This window comes from Pseudorasbora parva, chromosome 6 (assembly GCF_024679245.1).
Source record: "Pseudorasbora parva isolate DD20220531a chromosome 6, ASM2467924v1, whole genome shotgun sequence".
Lineage (NCBI taxonomy): Eukaryota > Metazoa > Chordata > Actinopteri > Cypriniformes > Gobionidae > Pseudorasbora > Pseudorasbora parva.
In genome coordinates, this window is record NC_090177.1 from 11,709,639 (window position 1) to 11,736,694 (window position 27,056).

The following is a 27,056-nucleotide window of genomic DNA, read 5'->3' on the forward strand; positions in this document are numbered from 1 at the left end:
TGTTTTATTTGTAGCATGAACAACTTGTTTATATAATATATTTTATGTAAATAAACGATGTTCGCGGGTGTGATCACATACAAGTCCGTTGGTGTTCGCAGCCGTTTGTTGGAGAGAAGTCCGCGTTGGTCTTGATGCAACCAAAACATACACGTAACAAAACTACACATTTAAAAGACATGTACTTTATGGTTTAGTCCCATAAACAGCAGCGTATGCCTTTAAAGTGGGAACTGCTTCATCTTTTAGTATGAGCCTTTGAGCAAATCCAGTATTGAACTCATGAAGATTCTTGAAGCTGTCTTCCGTGAAATATGCAGCACAGATGGCTAAATTTGCATTGTAATCAGCAGGAACTGAATTAAACACAAATTGTAACCATTGCTCCCGAAGTCCAGCGTCCCGAGGAAGGCCGAACACAGAAGTCATGCACTTAGGGTGAAAATAACTTTGTTTCGATGGCATGTCTGCAACACTCTAGCCTACTGCAACAGCTCTCTCTTCCGTAATCACTGAGGCGTGGCCTCGCCCCCTTTTTTGCGTGTTCCCGGGGGCAGTGTTTATGTTAATAGCATTTTATGGGTTTATGATAAAAAATGGGTTTATGATGTCACCAAATCAGAAGGAGCTCGTTGTAGTCCAAACCGGCCGTTTCTGTAGGCCATAAACTGCCATAACTTTATAAGACAATATCTCCGTTTGCATTGAACTTTCAGTGCTGTAACTTTGCAGATACTGTTTATGCTCAAGCAGCAACATTACACACTAACTAAAGTTAAAAAAGTGACATCACATGCAACCACCCCTTTAAAAATACTTGTGTGCTGCTGCGCACCCCTGTATAAGAAGCAGAGTGTACATGCGTTGTGCACCTGCCTATAGGTGCATATTACTAACACGCCCCTTAAATAACTTGACTTTAGACCAGGTTTGTGTTGGTCAATGCCGCAGTCGTTTTCAGTTCCTTAAACTAGCAACACGCCAACAATGCGTCTGAACACACCTGGTTTTCAGACCAGCACACCCATGGGTGAACGGATGGGGGCCAGTGCATTTGCTATTTGAACAGCGTGGCGCTGGGTGTAAAAATGATAACCGTGTCAGGCTGAAACTAGCAAAACACACTTGTCGCGCCTGGCGCCGTGTATATGATAGGGCCCTAGATGTTTAAATCTAAGAGACAGCACTAATATTAATGTCTTTGAACAATCTCAGTAATTATACAGTTTTTTTAAATGATTAAAGGTGTGGTAAGTGCTTTCAGGTAACAGTTGTTGATATTTCAAATCATCAAAACAAGCACGCCCCTATTTTGATAGCTCTGCCCCACACATACTGTGTTACTATGGTAATCCAGGTCGAATGTTCAATGAAAAAAATCACCCCTTCCATCACAAAAACACAAACAGTTCTCATGAACAATCCCATACATGAGCACGACAGACCAACTACAGAATATATTACAATTATGACAAGATTAGAGGGTGATATAGATCATGAAAAGAACAAACATATATTAGGAGTATAGTATCTTACTGTTCGGACACATTTTGTGAGCTGATGCCTGAAACGGACAGTGAGGAGATTTAGATGCTCCACGGTGTGGAAATGAACGGGTCTTTATCATCGATTAAGTGAACAACGATACGATTGCAACTGGACAAACAAGCGAACATGACACGAGCATATCCAAGAAAAAGCCAGCATACCTATATTAGTTCTGTGAAACAAAACAAACCAAACCTGTGTGTCGTGTGTTTTGAAGAATGACGTGCACTGGGCGCTTTCTTCTCGCCGTCATTAGTAGACACGCCCCTTACTGCTGAATCGGCCCGATTCTGTTTGGTAAAGCTGATTTGAAATAACACTTACCCCACCTTTAATTAAGGTCATGTTTGAAGGCTAAAAAGCACCTGCTAAATGCATAAATGTATTTAGGGCGAGGAAAAGCTGCTGTTCCTTTCCTGTAGTCGGTCGACAAACCTATAAATCAATCTGAACTCCTACAGGTTTATGCAAAATGTTTGTTTGTAGAGATCTAATCAATTCTCAATAAGCTCAGAGTGTGAGTTCATTTCTCACCATGCGAATAACTGGAGAGGAAGTTGTCAGAGACACACAGTGAATCACTGTCTTGGTTAAACGGATAGACTCATTTTGACGTCAGTCATTTTCAGACTTGAATTTCATAATATGCGAATGCAACCTCAAGCTATACCCATCCAAGTTACAACTACACCATCATGATGATTCACCCATGGAGAGGACACGTTCTCACCCAGGGAAAATGACCCTTCATACCCACACACGGCCGTAGATGCCACTCAACCACCAAGAAACTCTTTCACTTTCAGATAAGTGTACTTCATTATGACTAAGTGTCACCAACTCTTCCCAAACCACCCACAGTGAGATTTATAACCCTGGATGTGTTGATACGTGTTAACAGAACTACAGTGAAGTCCAAAATTCTGAGACCACCAGCCAAAATGCTGCTCATTTATGCAAATTATTTTCTCAGCATAACAATTTAAGTAAAAAAATATCCCTGGAGCTACACCTACACCTAATGATCATTGTTCTCCAGCATGATTTGAGATCTTGAGCTTCAGTGGATGCAAGAACATCTGAACTTTCGCAAAAAAACTTGACTCTTTTTACATCATAACATTTTAATACTACAGTTTAAAAAAATCATAACATTTAAATGGATTCATGTCATTTCAGATGGACACTTAAAATAATCAATAAAAGCACAAATAGATCCCGATGTCGATTGAAAGTGCTGTAAATGCCAGAAAAGAATAGAAAGCTGCACCAGCTTTAAGAGCGACCAAATCAAGTAATGCGATTCAAACATTCGCAGTCAAACGCTGGGCTTGAACATTATGAGATGCATTTGTGAATTCTGGATAAATGGTGCTGTTAAATTAAACCAATTTGACTCGTAATGGTCTTTGATCAAAGGGATTGACTGTCACACTGTATGCTTATCAAACACTGGACACGAGTGCATCTATAATGTGCGATGAAATGGATTTTGGCATTGAAATTGAATACCACTCATGAAAATTTGTCAGCTCCAATGGCAAAACAAGCATAAGAATGAACATGATTCACAGTAATTGGATACAAACTGTTGCAATTGCTATGGCATAAAATAAAACATAAGTGGAACAAACAATGCTATAGTTGTAGTTTTTTATATAAAATAGATTTAAATCAATGAAATGACTGAATTGATGTGATGAATTGTGGGTGAGGGTAATGTTGGGTAATGTGTAATGTTAGTAATATTAATGTTGTGCAATGTGTGATTTTTTTGTTTTGTTTTTATGGATGAAATGTAATTGGACAGTTTTTTTTTTAACTGGACAAATTTTTGTATGTTTGACCTGCTCTCTTAATTGCCTAAGACAAATTTCTCCTAAGGGAAATAATAAACAGAATAATACGAATTTCATATCATACATAAAAGGTGCACCATATTACTGTTTATCTACATGCTAAACTAGAAAATATATTAAACCAATTCAATATATTGAATATTTAGGGCTGTCAGTTTAATTGAATACAAATTATTTTGCAATGAAATTAATGATAAATAAAAAATAAAGTGTAATATAAATGCAATAGTAAAGTATTGTCTGTTCCTCAAGTACCATCATGTTTCTTCTAGCAGGGTTGTTTATGGCTATTTTGGCACTCAAGGCAGCAAATTGTTGATGGGAACACACTCCACCAAACAACGCGAAAGAAGCTATTTTAAAGAGCAAGAACAACCTTGGACCCCACTAGCTTTCATTTTATGCCATGGACAGAAAAAAAAAAAAAAACACGCACTCAAAGACATTAGAGCGCATGGAAAGAGCTGTTGTGTGTGAACAGACTCTAAATCCACACATATGGACAAACTCAACTGAATAAATGTGTTGCCTGCAGACCCGCAGAATGATAAAAACAAACAAATTATTGATTTCTAAACCACTTTTTGTCCATTCAATAATTTTACACAATAACATATCTTTAAAAATGAACATTCTGCCATCATTTACTCATCCTCATGCTGTTCCAAACTGACTTTCTGACTTCTGCAAAACACAACAGAAGACATTCTGGAGAACGCTGGGAAATGAACACATTGGACCCTATTGACTTTCATTTTAAAGAGAAAAACACACTGAGACATTGCTAAAAATATTTTCTTTGCGTTCCACAGAAGAAAGAAAGTCATACAATATTGGGAACCAAACTAAATTATGATAATTTAAGGGCTTTCCTGGGCAGATATTTGCAATTCATTTTTAATACTAAATCTGCATATCATTTTTAAATAAACCGTATAATATTGTATACAATATAAAAGAAAATACTATGAACAAATATGCTTCAGAAAAAAAAGAAATACGCACTACGCACTGAAATTACCAGCGATATTATTGTATCTTCTCTCAAACTCGTGCATGCTCAGTCCACAGGCTGCAGTCTAACTAGCCCTGATCTGATTTGAGCAGCCCGTACTAGCGCAGTACTTCACTGACTCACAAACACAACATCCTTCTCAACATAATCTTTGATCGGGTGCATTCAGAATATCTCCTCGCCTGCATTCTCCTTTTAAACATCCACCACAGCACAACAAAACAAAACTGCAAAAAAACAGAAAAAGAAAACATCATGCACACTAACATTAGTTGGAAATACTTACCGTAGTTCATCTGTAGTAGAGAGTGTTCATGGTGTGAAGGAATGAAGGATTCTTTCTCTTTTACTATAAAAGGAGAAGGAAAAATGCAGTCTGTAGCTCTGCGTTCCAACTCTATCTGATCCCTCAACAGGCTCTGGAGCTTCTGGAGTGCTGGCGGCACATTTGATATGAGCAACAGGCTACAGCTCCCTCCCTCTTTACACACACATCAACAGCTCTGACATCAGAGGTGGGATGTGGCATTATTCTAAGAGCTTTTGAGAGATATCCATAGCAACCAACCACCGAAGGAAGGATTCCTTCTTTTCGAGCAGGGATAGCCAAGTGTCTTTGAACTGGCCGGCACATACGCATCCCCTTCAGCGGTGAGTGATTTTCAGAAGGTTTCATTGTGTGCAAATCATTTAGGTGGCTCTACATCAGCTCAACATATGATAAAGAACTGTATATATTTCTGGATATGTGGATATGTGTATTGCTATTTAACTACTAAGCAATGGGAGAATGGAAATTGGAAGTTTCTGTTGTTCAGATTTTTTCCCCCAATTGGAATCAAAACTGAGTATGGCTAGTCGACTAGACATTAAACTAAAAAATGTTATTAGTCGGATAGAAGCAGAAAAAAAAAAAAACCTCCACAGGAAGTGGCAAAGTAACAATCTGTCCATGAGGGACAGATCATTAATGACGGATCCTTGTGGTAATTGCAATGTCGGGCAGGAAATCCAAATGTTCGTCTATTATCCATCGACCTCAAATATGATTTGAAACATTGCACCAAGTATAGTGGCAACTTTAATTGGCCACTCACTCTAATGTTAACCTAGATAGGTAGACAGTAATTAATACATTTACTTGAGTACTGCGCTTAAGTACACTTTTTGAGCATCTGTACTTTACTTATGTTACTTACGTATATTTTTTTCTGGAAACTTATGACTTTAACTTGACTACATTTGAAAGACAAATGTTATACTTTTTACTCCACTACATTTCTATCAAGGTCTTTAAAGTAGAAAGCCGTTTATGTACACTGTAAAAAAATATTTAGAAAAAAAGTTACCTGGTTGCCTTAAAATTTTTAGTTCATTGAAATTAAAATTGAGTTAACACAATGAACATTTTTTGAGATTCGACAACCTTTATTACAATATTATTAAAAGATTTTGTAAGCATATCGGGTAATTGTGTGTGTTTTATTTCTGATGACGCAGTGAAACACGCCAAATAGTGCTATTTTCATGATTTATCAAATTTTTTATGTGGTTCAGATACAATAATATTTTGAGTTTCTATTTATTAAACAAATTTCCTTTATTGTATCAACTCAAATTTTTAATTTCAATAAACTCAAAATTTTAAGGCAACCAGGTTACTTACTTTTTTAAGTTAAACCAACAAAAACCAAAACTTTTGTTTTAGTTTTTTATTTTCATTGAGCAGCTCTTAAAGTCAGTGGATGTTTAAAAGGTGTTTGGGATTTTGCAGAAAGCCTTTCAGGAATCACTCTTGTAGGGTCACGTGAAGTTCAATGATTTCCCAGCATTTTTGATCTGATCAGTTTATAGCAAAATGGAAGAAAACAGATGTCAAAATCTTGTCATTTTGGCAAGTATTCACATGAACAAAGCTTGACAACAGGCCATTGAATTATTATTAAATGCACACTCGATGTGTAACGCACATCCACTTTGTGTTATGGCCACATTACCACTTCGGGTGTACATTATTTTCTAGTAATTCAACGGCCCGTTGTCTATAATTCCTTACATAAGCTTCACATTTTTGCTTTTAATTCCTCCAAAAATGGTCCCCATTCACTTTCATTGTTAGCGCCTCACCATTACCTCTATTTTTGCTTTTTTTTTTTAAGAAACATTATGCCATGAATGTTGTTGACTAAGCTGAACCTGCACTAGACCCAGAAACATTACTTCATAATCTTTTAAAAAATAAATACATTTAAAGGGGGGATGAAACACTCAGTTTCAGTCAATCTCATGTCAATCTTGAGTACCTATAGATTGCATATTGCATCCTTCATATCTCTGAAAAGTCTTTAGTTTTATTATATTTATAAAAGAAAGATAGGCTGTACCGACTCTTTCCGCAAAAAAACTTGTGGATTGTGAGGACATGATTCGGTTTATGGACTATTGCGACTAAACCTTAACAGTAGCAACCAAAACGGTTTTGCACGTCAGACTGTGTTATAGTGTTACATAGAAAAACAATGGAGTAGCGCATTTGAATGTGCTTTGTGTGAACGTCACCTAGGTTTATGTTTGGGTGGTTTTACAATAAACAAACTGACACATACAGGTCCTTCTCAAAAATTAGCATATTGTGATAAAGTTCATTATTTTCCATAATGTAATGATAAAAATCTAACTTTCATATATTTTAGATTCATTGCACACCAACTGAAATATGTCAGGTCTTTTATTGTTTTAATACTGATGATTTTGGCATACAGCTCATGAAAACCTAAAAATCTAAAAAAAGTGGCATATCATGAAAAGGTTCTCTAAACGAGCTATTAACCTAATCATCTGAATCAACTAATTAACTCTAAACACCTGCAAAAGATTCCTGAGGCTTTTAAAAACTCCCAGCCTGGTTCATTACTCAAAACCGCAATCATGGCTAAGACTGCCGACCTGACCCTGTCCAGAAGGCCATCATTGACACCCTCAAGCGAGAGGGTAAGACACAGAAAGAAATTTCTGTGGCCGTTCCCAGAGAAAGTCTGTTCCCAGAGTGCTGTATCAAGGTACCTCAGTGGGAAGTCTGTGGGAAGGAAAAAGTGTGGCAAAAAACGCTGCACAACTAGAAGAGGTGACCGGACCCTGAGGAAGATTGTGGAGAAGGACCGATTCCAGACCTTGGGGGACCTGCGGAAGCAGTGGACTGAGTCTGGAGTAGAAACATCCAGAGCCACCGTGCACAGGCGTGTGCAGGAAATGGGCTACAGGTGCCGCATTCCCCAGGTCAAGACACTTTTGGGCTACAGAGAAGCAGCACTGAACTGTTGCGCAGTGGTCTAAAGTACTTTTTTCGGATGCAAGCAAATTTTGCATGTCATTCGGAAATCAAGGCTCCAGAGTCTGGAGGAAGACTGGGGAGAAGGAAATGCCCAAATGGCTGAAGTCCAGTGTCAAGTACCCACAGTCAGTGATGGTCTGGGGTGCCATGTCAGCTGCTGGTGTTGGTCCACTGTGTTTTATCAAGGGCAGGGTCAGTGCAGCTAGCTATCAGGAGAACTCTCCTGACCTGAACCCGATAGAGAATCTGTGGGATATTGTGAAGAAAAAGTTGAGAGATGCAAGACCCAACACTCTGGATGAGCTTAAGGCCGCTATCGAAGCATCCTGGGCCTCCATAACACCTCAGCATGCCATGCCACGCCGCATTGAAGCAGTCATTTCTGCAAAAGGGTTCGCGACCAAGTATTGAGTGCATAACTGAACATAATTATTTGAAGGCTGACTTTTTTTGTATTAAAAGCACTTTTCTTTTATTGGTCGGATGAAATATGCTAATTTTTTGAGATAGGAATTTTGGGTTTTCATGAGCTGTATGCCAAAATCATCAGTATTAAAACAATAAAAGACCTGAAATATTTCAGTTGGTGTGCAATGAATCTAAAATATATGAAAGTTAAAATTGTATCATTACATTATGGAAAATAATGAACTTTTTTTGAGAAGGACCTGTATAGTGGTCAGCTAAACAAATCTATGTAAACACACGCCATAAGTTACATCGCATGCGCCATTGATAAATGAACTATACGATCGTGTTGTTTACTCACGCGACGATAGCAAACAACATAGACATTTGAAGCACTTTTACTCACCACCTGCTTCCAAAGCACGATCGTGAACCTTTATCGTCACTGCTCCATCAAAAACACACTTCTTTGGTCATTTTGTTGATTTTGTTGATTTGGTGAAGTCCTGAGACAGCAGTGAGAGCAGTGTTTATGGGTGCCGTGCATTTGCTCTCGCTCTGGTCACGCGCACGCACGCGCGCGCGCATCCTACCGGGAGAAGAGCCCGTACGGCCCGTACAAGGACATTCCACTCTGTTGACGTCAAGCGGACCCATACTCGAAAAAAACTGTCCGAAACTTGTGAGAAACAGGAAGGAGTATATTTGACACAGAAATACTCCATCAAGCGTCCAACATTAGTTTTTGAAACTTTGTCTATGTTTAGGATGGGAATCCAAGTCTTTAACAGTGTAAAAAGCTCAGTATGCATGAAACAGCATTTCACCCCCCCTTTAAAAAAAACCCAACATGCTCCTACCTTCCAAATATCGGTCACAAGAGACACTTTTCACCATCCAATCAATTCCTGATAGGTAAAATCAAGTTTAGTTTGGAAATATTTAATATATTGTAAATAAAATGGGTTGCAAATTGATTGTATTACATGCTGTCAAATGCCACTGTGAAACAGAAAACAAAAAGGATTTTAAAAAAGGCAAAACAATTTGGTTTTACAACAGAGAGAATTAGCATTCAGAGTATTAATATGTTAATACGTACAAGAAAACCTAATGGTTCCTTTGAACCCATTTCATTTACAAACACTACAGAATAGCATCATGACAGCTGGTTTGTGAGATAAAGCGTTTGTCATCTACAAACAGAACATCTGACAAATCCTCTTAGAAGACCAAGAGGGGAAGGAGTTAAAAAAACTGAACAAATATTATAGACGAACAGTCTTCGGTATGCTCAGCACGCATGGTGATTTTCCACAGGGCATTATCTCTTAAGCGCTGCCTGTGTTAGCGGCCTTCATTTCCTATTGATCCACCTGTGTTGAACAGTATCTGTGTGGCAGCCGACACCGGACTTTGAAAATCAGCTGCCACCAATTACTCTCTGATCACGGGTAAGCTTATAAGTCTTTTGGTGACAGTTCAATCAGCGCAAGTGGAGCTAGCTTTACAGCACATTTTTTTATGGATTTCTTTGATTTTTCTTCAGAAACTAAATAAATACAGATAAATTATATTTTTTGCATGGCTGGTTTAAACTAACCCTTCTTGCTCTATGTCTGATCATGTAGACAATCATCATTATTCATGTCTGTTACACAAATCGTGGAGGAAAAGTTACACACCAAAGTCTTATGAGGATTTTTGGATAAAGGCAAGCACGACTAAATAATAATAATAATAATAATAACAACAACAACAACATGTCCTGAAGAGAGAAAGGAGAAAACAAATTCTTATTTCTTCTCACAGCACCAAAGAGAATTGAATCAATACCAAGAGATGAATTATCCATGTTCTAAATAATCAGAGACTTGTTCGGCTGCCTCGAGTCACCAATGAGTGAAGGAACAGAAAATTGCTGAGACAGAGGCAATAAAAAAGGTGACAGGTCAAGTCATTGCAAGCCATCATTGAGATGAACACCTCTAGGCTACTAATGCGTCACATGAGCCTTACAACTAATGACATCACAGTTTATCAAAGAGAGACAATGAAAGTTTACAGCAACTTCTGCAACTCTGATACAAATGATTTCCTGCATCAGGTTGTTCCAAATCTGTATGACTTTCTTCTGTACCATATGGGAAAAAATCAGTCTGCGTATTTTGTACTTTTAAACTGCGTGTTGGAATTCTCTAATCATCGTCTTTGTCTTCCTTCCTGCAAACAGCCATGACAGCGGCAGTGAGAAAATGGTGTGGGATATTTGCTTGGCACACTTTGGGCCTCTTACCAGTTGAGCATTATTTAAACTCCACAGTCTACCTGGGTATCGTTGATGTCTGTCCCTTTAGGACCACAGTGTACCATCTTCTGATGCCATCTCAAACTGGTTTCTTGAACATGACAGTGAGTTCATTAAACTCTAATGGCCTCCACAGTCACCAGATCTCAATCCAATAGATAACTTTTGGAATGGGATATTTGCATCATGGATGTGGAACCAACAAATCTGCAGCAAATGAATGACGCACTCATGTCAATATGGACCTAAATCTCTGAGGAATCTTTCCAGCAGCTTGCCACAAAGAATTAAGGCAGTTCTGAAGGCAAACCTGTCCCAACCCAAAGATGCAAATGAGTAGATGGAAAATGTTTTTTATAAACAATTAAAGTGTATATTTAAAAAGTATTTTGTTAGTGCTGACAAAATTAGCGAGTTAACACATGCAATTAATAATAACGCAGCATCCATTTTTTTCTGCCATCCTTTGGCTGGAGTTAGATTATATGATCAAATGCTATATGTTCAATGCAAATACTTTTAAAATATTTAAGCGTGACAAAAGAGAATGCGCTGTATGTGACTGTCCTTACACACACACACACACACACGCACAGAAAGACGCGAGCCAGTATTGCGCACACGTATAGATCGCCATAATCTAGTTCTTTCACACTTGAGCAAACAATAACAGAGAAATAAGCCAAAATGCCTGCTTTGTTTGAGTATTCTCATAAGAGCAGTCTTAAATGAGTTAAATAACATCTTAAATACACTTAAAAGAGTTGTGAGAAAATTTGATTTGTGTGAAATCCGCGTCATGTTCAGCAGCAGAAGATCTTGAAGTGACAGCAGCCACTAATGCTCTGCCATTAATGTTAATCAAAGAACAATGGTAACAGAGAAAATTGTAGCTTTAATAAGGGTTAATCTATATTTAATGTATGCAGTGCAGACTGTTTGACCCCCAAGTAGCAGGTACTCAAAGCCAACATCAGCTCTGCATGTCAACTACCTTGGATTAACTTCAGAGAGTCTGTCTCAAAGATTTTCCTTTTGCTGAAGAAACCCTCATGCTACACAGAATTTTAAACAGTGGGATTGATTAAAACATATATGTGCTATATTTACAAACCTGATTAAAAAAAAGTTGGGATGTAGTCAAACTGTGCAAATTGTGAATAAAAACAGAATGCAATGATGTGGAAGTGTGGAAGGAATTCAATACATTATTCAGAATACAACATAGATAGCATTTTTTTTTTTTTTAGGGGGAAAATTGCTTTCAAATTTCATGGCATCAACACATCAGAAAAGTTGGGACAAGGACATGTTTACCACTGTGTGGCATCCTCTCTTTTTAGTTTCTTTAATAGTCTGCAAACGTCTGGGGACTGAGGAGACAAGTTGCTCAAGTTTAGGAATATTTATGTTGTCCCATTCTTGTCTAATATAGGCTTCTAGTTGCTCAACTGTCTTATGTCTTCTTTGTCGCATCTTCATCTTTATGATGCACCAAATGTTATCTACATTAGGATCTGCAGATCGGTACTGCAGGCTGGCCATTTCAGTACCCGGATCCTTCTTCTACACAGCCATGATGTTGTAATTGATGCAGTATGTTATCTGGCATTGTCATGTTGGAAAATGCAAGGTGTTCCCTGATAGAGACGATGTCTGGATGGGAGCATAAGTTGTTCTAGAACTTGGATATACTTGGCTATAGAACTTGGCTTTAGGCATTGATGGTGCCTTTGCAGATGTCTAAGCTGCCCACGCCACACACTCTCATGCCATCAGAGATGCAGGCTTCTGATCCGAGCCATGATAACAACATGGGCTGTCCTTGTCCTCTTTAGTCCGGATGACATGGTGTCCCATTTTTCCAAAAATAACTTCAAATTTTGATTCATCTGACCAAAGAACATTTTTACACTCTGCAAAAGTCAATTTTAAATAAGCCTTGGCCCAAAGAAAACACCTACGCTTCTTGATCATGTTTCGATATGGTTGACCTATAGAGTTTTAGCCGGTGGACAATGTTCACCGACAATGTTTTCTGGAAGCATTCCTTAGCCTATGCTGTGATTTCAATTTTACAGTAGCATTCCTGTATGTGATGCAGTGATGTAGTGCTGTCTAAGGGCCCAAAGATCACGGGCATTCAGTATATCGTTTTCCCGCCTTGACCCTTACGCACAGAGATTGTTCCAGATTCTCTGAATCTTTAGATTATATTATACACTGTAGATGATAATAACTTCAAACTCTTAGCGATTTTTCTCTGAGAAACTCCTTTCTGATATTGCTCCACTATTTTTCGCCGCAGCATTGGGGGAATTGGTGATCCTCTGCCCATCTTGACTTCTGAGAGACACTGACACTCTGAGAGACTATTTTTATACCCAATCATGTTACCAATTGACCTAATACGTTTCAATTGGTCCTCCAGCTGTTCCTTATATGTATGTTTAATTTTTCCGGACTCTTTTTGCTACACTGTAAAAAAATTTTTTTTTGGTTTTTGTTGGTTTAACTTAAAAAAGTAAGTAACCTGGTTGCCTTAAAATTTTGAGTTTATTGAAATTAAAAATGTTAGTTGATACAATGAAGGAAATTTGTTTAATAAAGTAATAATTGTGTAGCTCTCATGAAATTCAAAATGAGCCAATATTTGGTATGACATTTCAAAATGTCTAGCTTTCAACATTTGATATGTTATCTATATTCTATTGTGAATAAATAATATGTTTATGAGATTTGTTAATTATTGCATTCTTTTTTATTCAAAATTTGTCCCAACTTTTTTGGAATCGGGTTTGTAGGAGGTAGTCACGGCCTAATGGTTAGAGTCAGACTGGTAACTCGAAGGTTGTGGGTTCGATTCCTAAGATACCCTCAAGCAAGGCACCTATCGCCCAATTGCTCTCCAGACTCTCCCCAGGGGACACACGCACCCACTTCTGAGCACTGTGCACCTCAGCAAGCGCTGACCCCGCTCTGTGATTTTACGTGGCCTTCCACTTCGTGTTTAGTTTCTTCTCCCAATAAATAAATAAACTCCTCACATGTACTTGATGACAAATAAGATACACTTTCCCTTACTTTTTGGCTGTTTGTATTAATATGCTCTGTCAAGTATTAAATCTAAAATTCCTAGATAGTTTCCATCCTGGAGCTCATTCTTTATCGCTGCCACCACATGCTTCAGTGCCTCTTTCCAGTATTCCCTCTCTCCGACAATTCGTTTGACCAGAGCTGAGTCCATCGCCTAAGTGTCTTTAGATCTCTGGAATAAGGCTAGCATACAAGACATACTGTCCTATTGATGGAGAGTATAAAACCACTCTCATGAAACAATGGCCATTTGGTAAGTGAGTGTGTAATAAATCATTGGTAAGGGAGTGAGTCTTACCACCCAGACCACTATCCACGAGGGAAGGAGTATATTTTAAACTTCAGTTATGGAAAAAACAAAACATATGAATGCTTTAGATATTTTGTTTTTGCTTTGATTGCTAAAGAAAATTGATCCAAACAAAACAGCAGAATCATTGCGTGTACACTGTAAAAAAATTATTGTTGTTTTTTGTTGGTTTAACATAGAAAAGTAAGTAACCTGGTTGCCTTAAAATTTTGAGTTTATTGAAAAAATGTTTTTGAGTTGATACAATGAAGGAAATTTGTTTAATAAATAGAAACTCAAAATATTTTTGTATCTGAACCACATAAAAAATGTGATAAACTGCATCATCAGGTATAACACACACACAATTCCCCTATATGCTTACAAAATCTTTTAATAATATTTTAATAAAGGTTTTATTGTTAAATTATTGTTGGTTAATACAATTTTGGTTAAATTATTACCATTATTATTTGGTTAAAAAATTATGGTTAAATTATTGTTGTTTTTTGTTGGTTTAACATAGAAAAGTAAGTAACCTGGTTGCCTTAAAATTTTGAGTTTATTGAAAAATTTTTTTGAGTTGATACAATGAAGGAAATTTGTTTAATAAATAGAAACTCAAAATATTTTTGTATCTGAACCACATAAAAAATGTGATAAACTGCATCATCAGGTATAACACACACACAATTCCCCAATATGCTTACAAAATCGTTTAATAATATTTTAATAAAGGTTGTCGAATCTCTAAAAAAAATTCATTGTATTAACTCAAAATTTTTATTTCAATGAACTCAAAATTTTAAGGCGGAATCAGCGCGGATAGTAAGGAGCTTTTTTATACTCAAAATCAGCGCGAATAGTAAGGAGCTCCGTGGTCTCGACTTGTGTCCAGTTTGCACACATTTCTGCTTGTTTAATTTGAGTTTCTTTTGTATACGAACACTCTCTGCGTTTAAAACACCGACTAGCTCTTCTGGCACTGCAGGGTTGTATTATTGAAAAAACAAGCTCTAGGAGTCGCACGATAACTACGTACACGTTGCGGCATTAGTTTCGGCTTTTGTTCACACAGCGCTCGTCCCGGGTCGAATACCGCAATATTACTAGGTCCCCGACCCGGGTTGAATTCGGTAATCAATACCGGGACGTGGTTGCTTTCACACAGAAGGCGACCTGACAATGTTCCGGGAATATTGCGGGTCCGACCAGGGCCGGCTCTAGCTCTTTGGTTGCCCTAGGCGAGATGGAGTTTTGCGCACATGTCTGTTTTCCTAGGCCTACCCCTAACCGAGAAGCACTTATTATTAAACACGTTCGAAGCTTTATTTCCACTTTTCAAACATTTTCTCACTTTTTGTTGAAAATAAATGCCTGTCCGATCTGATATGTGATGGGAAAAGGGAATAGAGCGAGTGTGGTAAAAGGCAGGATCGAACCTCTGATCAATCTGCATCAAATCTTGATGCCGTGCGTCTTACCACTACACTACAGCTACTGAAAAGAATTTGATGAACCCAGCAAATTTGTGTTTAATGTAAATAATATGGCATCTATCGTTCGGCTGCTCCAGTAAAAAAAAAAACGAGGCCGTATTTATTTCCTTCCGACGCCCACGTAGAGAGCGCTTGTACTTTTTATAACTAACATGCATACGTTATCCATATTCATAACGAACTGGACTTTTGATATTTAAATGACATCCATGTAGGTTATTGTAGATTATTGTCAGTGAAGTTATGTTTGCAATACGTATAGTAATTATGTAGAAAACTAGCAAGTAATAGCTTGGTGACAATATTAATAATATTTATAAAATAAATATTAGTTGATAAGATTGATACTAAGTCATTTTATTTTGTTTGACATCTTATTGGCTGAGATAAGAAGACTAACCTCTATACTGGGCTTTCTTTCGATTTTCTTCCTTTCTCTTTTTCTCTTTTTCCGTCCCTGTGCACCCACGGGTTTAGACGCCTCATTTTTGATGAACGTGCAAGATGAGCACTTGCCTGACCTAACGCCTGAACTAATAATCAATAATCACCATCAATTCAATCCAATAATCAGGTTGATAAGTAATTAAACGTGTGGCTGAGGGGGCGCCCTATGATGATCATGTTTCATGAACATTATGTTGTATTTCGCTTGTTCCGATTATATGCTTAATGGGAAGTAATGGGCGGCACTAGAGCGCGCTCGCGCCCCTAACACAACTGTCACCCTAGGCAACCGCCTAGCTCGCCTATAGCAAACGCCGGCCCTGGGTCCGACGTGCAGTGTGAAAGGGGCTTCAGTGAATCACTTCCTGAATAATTCAGTGTTTTTGAATGATGGTTTGAGTGGCTGATTCCATGACTCACTCAAAAAGACCGCCACTTGTCGCCACCTACTAGTGTAATAATGTTCTAAACGTAGAAACTTCTTTTTGCCCTTGCTCGGACATCATTTAAGCTGCCCATGCTATTGAATAATGGCAATAGCAAAAAAGCTACTTGTTACAGCAAACTCACATTCATTTCTGGCTCCATTCTAGTAAAACAAAAAGATGGATGACCTTTCACCATTCAAATAAATTCCATATCACACTATAGAAGTAAAATGTTTTGAAAAATGTAATTCTCGTTGATTTGAACACAGTTCCTGCAGTTTAGATGACCGAAGCATACAGAAGAAGAGCACTTTCTGATGTGGTCTTGTAGTCCTGAACCAAATGACATAAGCTAATTACCTGTTTGGGAACCAACCCACAAAAATCCACTTTGCTATTATTGCAGCATTTAGAAGTGCTTGTATTACATTAAGTGGTTTTACATTGCTAATGAGGACTATAGGATCGGTCTGACCACACTAAAGGATGTAGTTTCATATTATTACAGTGACATGCTGATCAATATGCATGCAGACAATTGTGAATAACAGAGTGCGTTCAGGAATAAAGTTCCCCTTCAGTCAGTCACGTTCGCTGTACATCTCATTTAGGGAAAGAGGGTTACATACCTAACCGAGACGTTTATATTGTCAGCTTTCAGAAGGGCATTAGCCTATGGAACAGACATGACAAAAAGACACAGCAATTTTGATATTTGTAAACAATGCAATGAAGGTTAATGCTATTATGTTTTTACATGTGTGGACAGATAAAATTATATGCTGTGTTATTTAGCAAAAAGACAAATAGCAATTTATTTCAGCACAGTGGTTTAGCCTAGTGCATTTATTTTTGTCTCAAAATTAATACAATTATTATTATTATTGTTGACAGGACTGTGCCATGGCTAAAAAGGATGTTAAACCAAGGAGCTATAAAATCATAAATGACTGTATTCTGTATTATTAAAAGTCAAGAGCGTTTGAAATGTGGAAAAGGTTAACTAAGGATGATGCACGTGATGAACACATCACAAGTGGCTTGCATCGTAAAGACTTGGAAACTCTTGTGCAGCCTTGAACCATAAGCTCCAATCATAAAATGAGATAGAAAATGCCAAAGTCATTACTGGCACGTTGGAACCGTATTTATCTGCTTATCACAGTCTCGCCGTGTCCTCTCCTAAATACAGTCTCAATGACATGATTAGCAGACGATGGAGGCTCATGGCGGTTCCACACAAATAACAGCAGTGACTCCATCCGCCGAGATAAGATTGGCATCTCAGTGTGGAATATGACTGCCAATTCCAAAAGGAACAGGAGAAGCATCTCCCAGTGATATTGAGCATTAGCATTCCTCTTCCAGCCAGTCTACACAAATGACTTTTGTCAGCCAAATTCATGAGAGGAAGCACGGACGAGCCTGTAGTCTAGTAATAGCATCACACCTCAATATCCTCCTCCCCCCTCCTTTCCCATTTCACACCTTCTGTTGTAGATCAGGGGGAAAATCCCAAGATTTTAAGGAATAGGTCAACGGAACATGAACAGTCTGTCATTATTTACTCATTCTCATGTTTTTATTTATACTTATAAAGTTAGAATTATGTGATATTAAGTCAGAATTGCGAGTTATAAAGTCAGAATTGTGAGATATAAAATCAGCATTGTGAGTTATTAAGTCAGAATTGCGAGATATAAAGTCAAAATTGTGTGATATAAAGTCAGAATTGTGAGATATAAAGTCAGAATTGTGAGATATAAAGTCAGAATTGTGAGTTATTAAGTCAGAATTGCTAGTTATTAAGTCAGAATTGCGAGATATAAAGTCAGAATTGTGAGATATAAAGTCAGAATTGCTAGTTATTAAGTCAGAATTGCGAGATATAAAGTCAGAATTGTGAGATATAAAGTCAGAATTGTGAGATATAAAGTCAGAATTACTAGTAAGTCAGAATTGTGAGATATAAAGTCAGAATTGTGAGATATAAAGTCAGAATTGTGTGATATAAAGTCAGAATTACTAGTAAGTCAGAATGGTCAGTTATAAAGTCAGAATTGTGAGATATAAAGTCAGAATGGCGAGTTATAAAGTCAGAATTGTGAGATATAAAGTCAGAATTGTGAGATATAAAGTCAGAATGGTGAGATATAAAGTCAGAATGGTGAGTTAGAAAGTCAGAATTGTGAGATATAAAGTCAGAATTGTGAGATATAAAGTCAGAATTGTGAAATATAAAGTCAGAATTGTGAGATATAAAGTCAGAATGGTGAGTTATAAAGTCAGAATTGCTAGTAAGTCAGAATTGTGAGTTTTAAAGTCAGAATTGTGAGATATAAAGTCAGAATTGTGTGATATAAAGTCAGAATTGTGAGATATAAAGTCAGAATTGTGAGATATAAAGTCAGAATTGTGAAATATAAAGTCAGAATTGTGAGATATAAAGTCAGAATGGCGAGTTATAAAGTCAGAATTGCTAGTAAGTCAGAATTGTGAGTTTTAAAGTCAGAATTGTGAGATATAAAGTCAGAATTGTGTGATATAAAGTCAGAATTGTGTGATATAAAGTCAGAATTGTGAGATATAAAGTCAGAATTGTGTGATATAAAGTCAGAATTGTGAGTTATAAAGTCAGAATTGTGAGATAAAAAGTCAGAATTGTGAGATATAAAGTCAGAATTGTGAGTTATAAAGTCAGAATTGTGAGATAAGAGAATAAAATTGATCTTTTAAATGGTTTTATTATGTGGCAGAAACAAGCTTCCATACTGAGAGGAACTGAGACCGGAGCTTTCAAGTTTCAAAAATGACTCAAAAGCATCATGCAAGTGTCATAATGACTCACTTTCTGAAGACATGTTCACATTTCACTAAATAATGTTTGATTTTCTTTCTGTTCCTCACAAAAAGGTATCGTTTGGCTTTAGAAGGCCTGTTGTCTTGTTTTGTACTACTCATATGATCTACATTTATGGGGCGTTTGGATCCTTTTTGAAACATGAAAGCTCTAAAGAACTCACCTTCAAGTCTTTATGTTATTCTTATCTTTAGATCATACTTGGTTTCCTCATTTAGTTGAAGTCTATGGGATTTTATTTGTTTTCATTTTCTTTTTATTTATTTTTTATCATCTGCCAAGAAAATTGTCGCACAGAATAATCATGAAAATAATAATCATCAACCCCCAGTGAAATGAACGGCAGGAAGGGCTAAATTGACAAGCACTAATCTTGTCACTGACTGTGCTAATATTCAAACACTTTCATCATTTAAGGCCTCATCTGCATATAAAGTGAACGCCTGTGTTGGCTTATTATGTTGAATTTGCAATCCCAGAAGGTGTATGAATGCTGTGTGAATACATGTTAGGAGTGCTCTTAACCTCTGAACAGCAGCCTGTCTGCCAGCATGTACATCCATTGTAATTGTAAATGTGCATTAAGCATGACACAATGAATCCAATGTCTAGGCACTTGTTCAAACAGAACAGATTGTGGTTGAGAAGTCAAAGACTAGAACTCAGCAAAATTAAAATGAAGGGTTTAGACAAACTGGCACTACAGATTTATGGTAACAGAAGTCATAATTACCAAGCGCTGCCAGCATGTGACCATAATTTGCACAGCATAAGAGTTAGTTTAAAGCACTCTGAAATAGTCTAATTTGCAAGTTCAAATGTATTTACACACAGGACTGAACTTGCATGTGTGAAATTTGAGGATGAACTCAACTCAAGTGAGAAGAATGCATAACTCACCTTAACCAAAGATACTTGCGCTTTGTCACGAAGTATTAATAGCTTATCCTAAAAACGTGAAGTTTAAAGTTATCCCATTAACAGTCCCCTGCTCAAGAGTGTTTCATTAGCAATCCAAAAACATAACCCATATCAATTTCAAGCACTTGACATTTTGATTCGTCACATACACAAGCCTTTTATACTTGTGTTCGTATTACAATCATCATGAAATACTTCAGTGGCACTTCAGTGCAGCAATCTGCATTAGTTGGTGTTTTCTACAGGGTCATTTCCCAGCAGTGCTAATGGATGTGGTTGCAAAAAGCCATTGTGTAGCGTTACTTTAAGATGAATCAGCATGTTATCCATTCAGATACTTTGCTTGTTTCAAAGGCCATAATATTCTCATAATATTCAGACTATATTGTGTAATTCAGCTGAGGGTTCCCGTGTGGTCAAACATTAACCCCAGAGAGACCCGAGCTGCTAAAAGCTTTAAGTAACAGCGTGCCAGGAAAACTCACAGACTGTGCATGTTGGTCAACAGAAACAAGGGTCTATTGGGCATCTCACAATGTTCCTTTTTGTTTTGTTCATCATTATAAATTTAATCTAATGGGCGGTACAGCATCAGTATATGACACAAACTAATCCTAGAATTCAGAACAGAATGCATTATAAAAATACTAGGACCCAAAGGGTCATGTTCAGGCTGGTTGGCATCATTCAATTAAAGTAAGCCTTTCAATAATGCAGGTATTTTGCTGTAACTACACCATCGGTGAATCAGGCCTTAGCTAGCTTCTGAAACAATCAGGAACTGGAATTATTAACCACACTGAAAAACAAATCTATATTTTTGACGTTTTCCAGGCAAAATAAACTTCTAAACATCCTAGAAAACCAAAACACTTTGGATTCGGCAGTTCGAATGGGAATTCAAATTAAAATTTAAAGAGTTGCTTATCTCAAAAACACAGTGAAGAGTCCGTCAAGTCCAACAAGAGACAACCAACACAAAGATAAGTTGATGCAACACAACCGGCCCTGTCATACACCCGGCACAATGCGTTTTATGCTAGTTTTAACCTGACTCAGTAATCCTTTTCACATTTAAACATTGTTTAAATTGCAAATACACTGGCACCCATCTGTTCGCCCATGGCCGTGCTGGTCTGAAAACCAGTTGTGTTCAGGCAAATTGTGGGAGTGTTGCTATTTTAAGAAAAAGACTGTGCCATTGACCAACAAAAAAAAAAGTCAACAGTGCAGTATTTTTTGTGTTATTTAAAGGTCCCATGGCATGACATTTTTATTTTATGAGGTTTTTCAACATTAATATGAGCTCCCCTAGCCTGAATATTATTCCCAAGTGGCTAGAAATTTTGGTCGGTGTAAACCAAGTTCTGGCTGTCTTTCTCTGCCTTTGAGAAATTGAGAGCTCAGACGAGCTGATCTTGAATTCTCCTGTTTTGTCGTCATACCAGGAAAGGTTACCGCCCCTTCCTCTGCTCTGCCCGCCCAGAGAATTAGTAGAGAATGGATTCAGTTTATCAGTCACGATGTCAGCAAAACAGACTTTACCATATGGATTCGACAGCACCGCCACAAACAGTGAGTAACAGTGTTCATTAATGCCTGATCTGGGATCAGTGATTTCTGATGTGTAGATAATCATTCAAGTTCACACAGACTTTCTTTCGAAATCGTTTAATACTGTCAGTCCCGCCGCTGGCCGTCTTGATGCTTCAGTGAATCAAGCCAATGACTAAAACGATTAACTTCACATAATTTCTGTTAGCAGCATGAAACAAATCTGTTATTTAAATGATTAAACTACAGAGAGCGATCAAAGAACACTCTTTATAATGTTCGGATCTGTCAATCACACGTTTATCTGCAATGCACACTTGTCCAAAGTGCCCTTTGAATGACGCTGCTCATTATGCTCAACAGAAGGTCTTACTGTATTCATGTCGATGCCGTGTTTGTTGTTAGTTGTGGTGAAAGCATTTTGTGAGAGAAATAACGCTGCAAAGTTCACTCGTGTTTATTCAGAGCTCTCAGATACAAACAAAATAAACTCGCGCTCTCAAAAACTCAGTACAAAAACACTTTCTCAGCCATCTTTCCACAGCCCCATTTCTCTGTCGACTGGCAGCGCTGCAGCTGCTGCTCGTGCCTGACTAAACCACGCCCCCATCCGCACATAATCTCATTTCAAATGCAAAGATGTCAGCCAATCACAACAGTGGGTGTTTTCACTGAAGACTCACAGCAGACACGCCCCTTGAAATAGAGTATTCCAGACAGAGGGCTAATATCAGTATAGAAAAAATACCTTTTATTTCTTAATTAGGACTTTTTTATGTAAAAACCATACTAACAATATAAGTTCACCCCAGGAAACATTATAAAATAATAAAACAATCCATGCCATGGGACCTTTAAAGGGCATGTTAGTAATATGCGTCTATAAAGCGGGTGCACAACGCACGCACACTCTGCTTATTACACACACAGGGACGCCCAGCAGCAAACAAACATTTTTTAATATTAAAAATAAAAGGATTCTTCACTGGAGAAGTATTTAGTCTTTCCCGCTGGCAAATTCTGCCATGTAAATAGCAAATCCACCATGGTCCAAACGCAACTGGCCTTTAAACGGAATGGGAGATGAGACTCTGATTGGTTTATCTTTACGCCCAAAACACACCTATGACTGGCGCACCGATTGTTAAACTAGCAAAAGCTGATTCGGACATGCCCTAAGTGCCTCCCCGCCATCCTTCGAAGGACACATGCATCAAAGGCCGTGCCTTCTGTCAAGGTCGGGTTGAGTGTTGTTAAAACGGGACGGTCTAGCCTATGGAGGATTGCTCTTGTCACCTAGCATCTGTGACAGCTGCTGTTGATGTGCATGAGTAACTTTTTTAAATGTTATTTAACTGTCTGAAAACAAAACAGGGTTCAAAACTTGTCTAAATATGTTCACCTTGGTCCATCCTTTCGTCTTCAGTGCGCAATACATTCTGGGGAAGGCTGGGCCGCAAAGGATCCATATGTTGTATCCTTCATTACCCAGGAGACAAAGGACACATTTTGAGGACACGTTTGAAGGAGCCTTTGAATTGAATGCAATCTGCCTTCTCAGAGTTGGATGCATAATGACTGAGTGCAAGTGAACAGTTTAAATTCACAATGGGTGCGTTTACATGCACACCAGTAAGCTGATAACTACAAAAAATCAGCTTATTGAACTAACCAGTTTTCCCCGTTTACATGCAAACCAGTAAATGGACAACGCAAGTAAACCGCGTTTACATGACTACTTATAAACCGGGTTATTTCCTTGTAGTGCCGTCAAAAATAATAATGTCCGTATATCTGACTATGAATTTTTCAAATGTTACGTCAGTTGTGGTGTTAAATAAAGCGTGCGCCATGTCAGCGGGAGATTTACGGCTCATATTATCCCTTATGCAGTTATGCAGCGTTTTGACTTAACCTCTTCTAGGCTAATTCTGCTGCGTGAGAAAAGAGAACACCTCTTTACAATTTTCTGGGTCTTAAACGAGTCTGCGTTTGTGATATATGTCCTTATTTCATGCATAACGCTAGCTCGCTCAGTCTGGATGCATTTAAATCTGCTCTAAGTTTGCGTTTTTGTCACCTACATGCGCACTTCAATAAGCCGACAGAAAGCAGGTTAATGCGTTTACATGCTGCGCGAAATCGAGGTAGGAGGCAAAAAACTACCTGTTCCGACCGGTTTATGCTTACGCCGTTTATGACATTACTCCGATAAAAGAAAACGGGTTACCGCGTTTACATGACCATGTTCATTGTCGGCTTATTAGGCATAATCGGCTTAAGAACGTGCATGTAAACGCACCCAAAGTAAATACAAGTCCAACCGAGACTGTGATTAGCTGCAGGTGTGTATGATCAGAGTGAGAGCAGGGCAGAATCCAGAGTGTACATGTGACAAATAGCTTTCATTTTAGTTTTTTAAAGTTTACTAGGGCTTGGTAAAAAATTGAGATTTCTTGATTTTACTTTATCTATTTTACTGACCAGTATCAATTCTTCTTTCAATTCAAGAGCCGTGAGAGAACGACGTGTAGCCGAAGGAGCTCGGATGCATAAAAGGAGGATTGACGACTGCAGTGAAGGACAAGAGAGGACCAGGGCTGGACTTTAAGTTTCGTGCTGCAGCTGTCTGTGAGGAAGCTGCTGTTTTTACTTTCATTTTGTGATTATCCAGTTTCCACCTCCCAGTGCTGAGTGGCTGCCCGAGGCGGTGGTGCCCCCGCTGGCTGCCAGGATCCTGAGGAGGATCGAGCCATTAACCAAGCCTCCAGTTCCATTGCATGGCAGCGCGATGAAGAGCCTCTTGGCTGGCTGAGGGCTGAGAGGCAGTGTGTGCGGGAACCAAACCAAGATTTTTTTTTCTCCTCTCTCCCTTCTCACATCTCTGTCGCTCCATGTGCATCAATTTCCTTTTCTCTCGTCTCGTCTGTCCTTACCCCCAGGTGCTGCGGCTGGCAAGACTGGCTCCGGGGGGCAATATCATCCAACTGCGGCCGCAAATGGGCGTTATCGTGCTAGTATCATGCTTCTTCTTCACCTCTTCTGCTGAATTGCCAGCTGTCAACATCCGGATTAATATGTTCAACATTCGCTAGTTAGTTTTTCTCAAACAGAAGCTTCAAAATAAGATCTAGGATCTTGTAACATGACATCATGACTTTGTGTAAACATACATGCTACTTTCTAAAGCCAAGTGGCGTTATCTGTACGCATTTTGAGCTATCCGCGTGTATGTCTACGCCGTGTGATTCCGTGCAAATCTCTAGGCCTAAACGAACAATCATCCCCGTATGTGATTCCGCCACAGACTGTAAAAAAATATGGATGTAGTGTCTGTGACGTCACCCATAGGATTCCGATAGGCCGTTCTGAAGCGTAAAGTAGACACGAGCTGTCCGTTGCCATCTTACTAGCGCGTCACTCCCGGATAACAGAAAATGGGCAAAGAGGCGGGGTGTGGGCGGAGCTTAGGTGACGCAATGACTAACAGACGGCGGATAAATGGCTACCCACCTGTCACTCAAAGTAACCACGCCTTTAATTATGCAGAAGTTTAGGGCTTTATATAACGTAAATGAATGAGTTATACAAAAAATTCACCACCTTACAGTTGTTATGAAGATCAAAATTAGCCGTATAGACCAAAACCACAATTTGTACGAGGCTGTAAACATGTTTTTTTCTGCTGTAAAGTTTGCAATTTTAACATGGGGCTCAATGAGATTCTGCTCCCTTCTACTGTCCCTAGTGGCCAGTTGAGGAATTGTAGTTTACATTACTTCCAGAGAGATCGCGGGATGTTGCCGCTTTGATTCCGCATGTATGTCTACGCCGAAACGAACCATTGTATGTGTGTGTGTGTGTGTGTGTGTGTGTCCAAAATGTAAATGGATTTATAAACGTACTAAATGATGTTTTTTTGAAAATGAAAAAATGCAGAATGTTTCTTGTGATGGATAGGTTTAGAGATCTGGGTTGGGTGTAGGAAATCATTATTGTGATTAACATAAAATGTTTAGAATCGGTTGCAGGGCATTACAGCTAAACTGGTTTGGGGGGCAAAATTACATCATACCCAGTATGTGATTGGTCGATGAGACGCTACCAGGAACGCCCAATAGGGGCGCTGTAGAGCGCAGTCTCATGAGTACCCCCTGATCTGCGAGGGCTGATGGGGGTATGTGACAAGCAGGCCGATGAGAGCCGCGAGAGAATGGCGCGTCACACCGGTCTCATATTTCTCAAGGAGGAGCTTGGATGCATAAAAGGAGGAGCAACGACAGTGAAGGATGAGAGAGAACCAGGCCTGGACTTTATGTTGTATTTTGTTTGTTTAAACATGTCGTCCGTGAGGAGACTTTCATTTTGTGTTTATTATTTATTTATTAAAGTTGTTTAAAGGAGTGATGAATTGAGAAATCAACTTTCCCTTGAGCTTTTGATATATAAAAGGTCATGGTAATATAAGGGTGTATTCACAAGTGTCATGTTTGGTTCGATTAAAAAAACTATTGTGCGATTGCTCTGTAAGTGCAGTTCATTTGAACATATGTGAACGCTGCCAGCCGAACCCTGGTGCGCACCAAACAAACGGACCAAGACCGCTAAAAAGATGGGTTTCGGTCCGCTTTCAAACGAACTCTGGTTCGATTGATATATGAACGCAACACGGACCAAAGACATCTAAACAAACCAAAAACAGGACGTAATGTCACAAGATGTGAAGCTACAAATCAGCTGGTTTGACGGCGTGGAAAGATCGGTTTATCCAGAATGAGTAACGTTAACGTTAGAGGGCAAACGCGGAGCAACGAGGAGGTAAAGTGCCTTATTAATATTTGGTCAGACGAGTATGTTTCGAAAATGCTAGAAAAAAAACGCACAAAAAGCATACCTGGTTCTTCCCATCAAAGGACCTGTGTTGCCCATTAGTCCGTACAGCTGACGGAACTGGTGTCTCTTTTGCAGCAGATCTTCGTTTCTGCATACGGAGGAAATCCTGCTGCTGTTTTGAATGTTTTGAATATTTTATGAGCTCTTCGTGAGTTCTCAGCTGGTAAAAATAATGCTATAAGTACATGCATAAAATGATCACGTTTAATCCAGCACACAGCATTGTTTTGAATTTCCGGTATGCAAGCTCCGTCGTGAAATATACGTCATAAAAGCTGACCAATTAGGTTGTGACCGTATCCCTATGCCTTTGGTTTGGTACCTTTAGGTTCGGTGTTAAAAATGCAAGTGTGAATGCGAAGCGGACCAGGACTAGATGTTTTGTTTTTGTTTTTTGGTCTGGACCAAACGAACCAAACTACAAGTGTGAAAATATATTATATATACTATATTTCTTTAAATCTAAACAGGGCCAGAAATAACACAAAATTGCATTTGTTTACAACAGCGTGACCATCGCTGTTTAACACCATATAAATCGCTATAGTGTCTCAGCTCAAGAGAAGCTGCAGCACGGAGCACATTTGACCAATCATCTCC

General features: G+C 38.5%; 1 protein-coding gene and 1 long non-coding RNA gene across 4 annotated transcripts in view; one reads left to right on the forward strand and one right to left on the reverse strand.

Annotated features, from left to right (window-relative positions):
• Positions 1-27,056, reverse strand: part of kcng1 (potassium voltage-gated channel, subfamily G, member 1) — a 103,027-nt gene that overhangs the window by 36,430 nt on the left and 39,541 nt on the right. The window contains exon 1 of one of the 3 annotated variants that reach the window (XM_067445629.1): positions 4,709-4,849. The exons of the other annotated variants lie outside the window; for them this stretch is intronic. The gene's annotated coding sequence lies outside the window, so the exon portion shown is untranslated. Of the gene's footprint in view, positions 1-4,708; positions 4,850-27,056 lie in introns of those variants that run through there. 3 annotated transcript variants of the gene reach the window in all.
• LOC137078393 (uncharacterized) lies at positions 4,947-26,405 on the forward strand. The gene is made up of 3 exons (XR_010905297.1): positions 4,947-5,073; positions 21,458-21,584; positions 24,075-26,405. It is a non-coding gene; the product is annotated as an uncharacterized lncRNA (long non-coding RNA).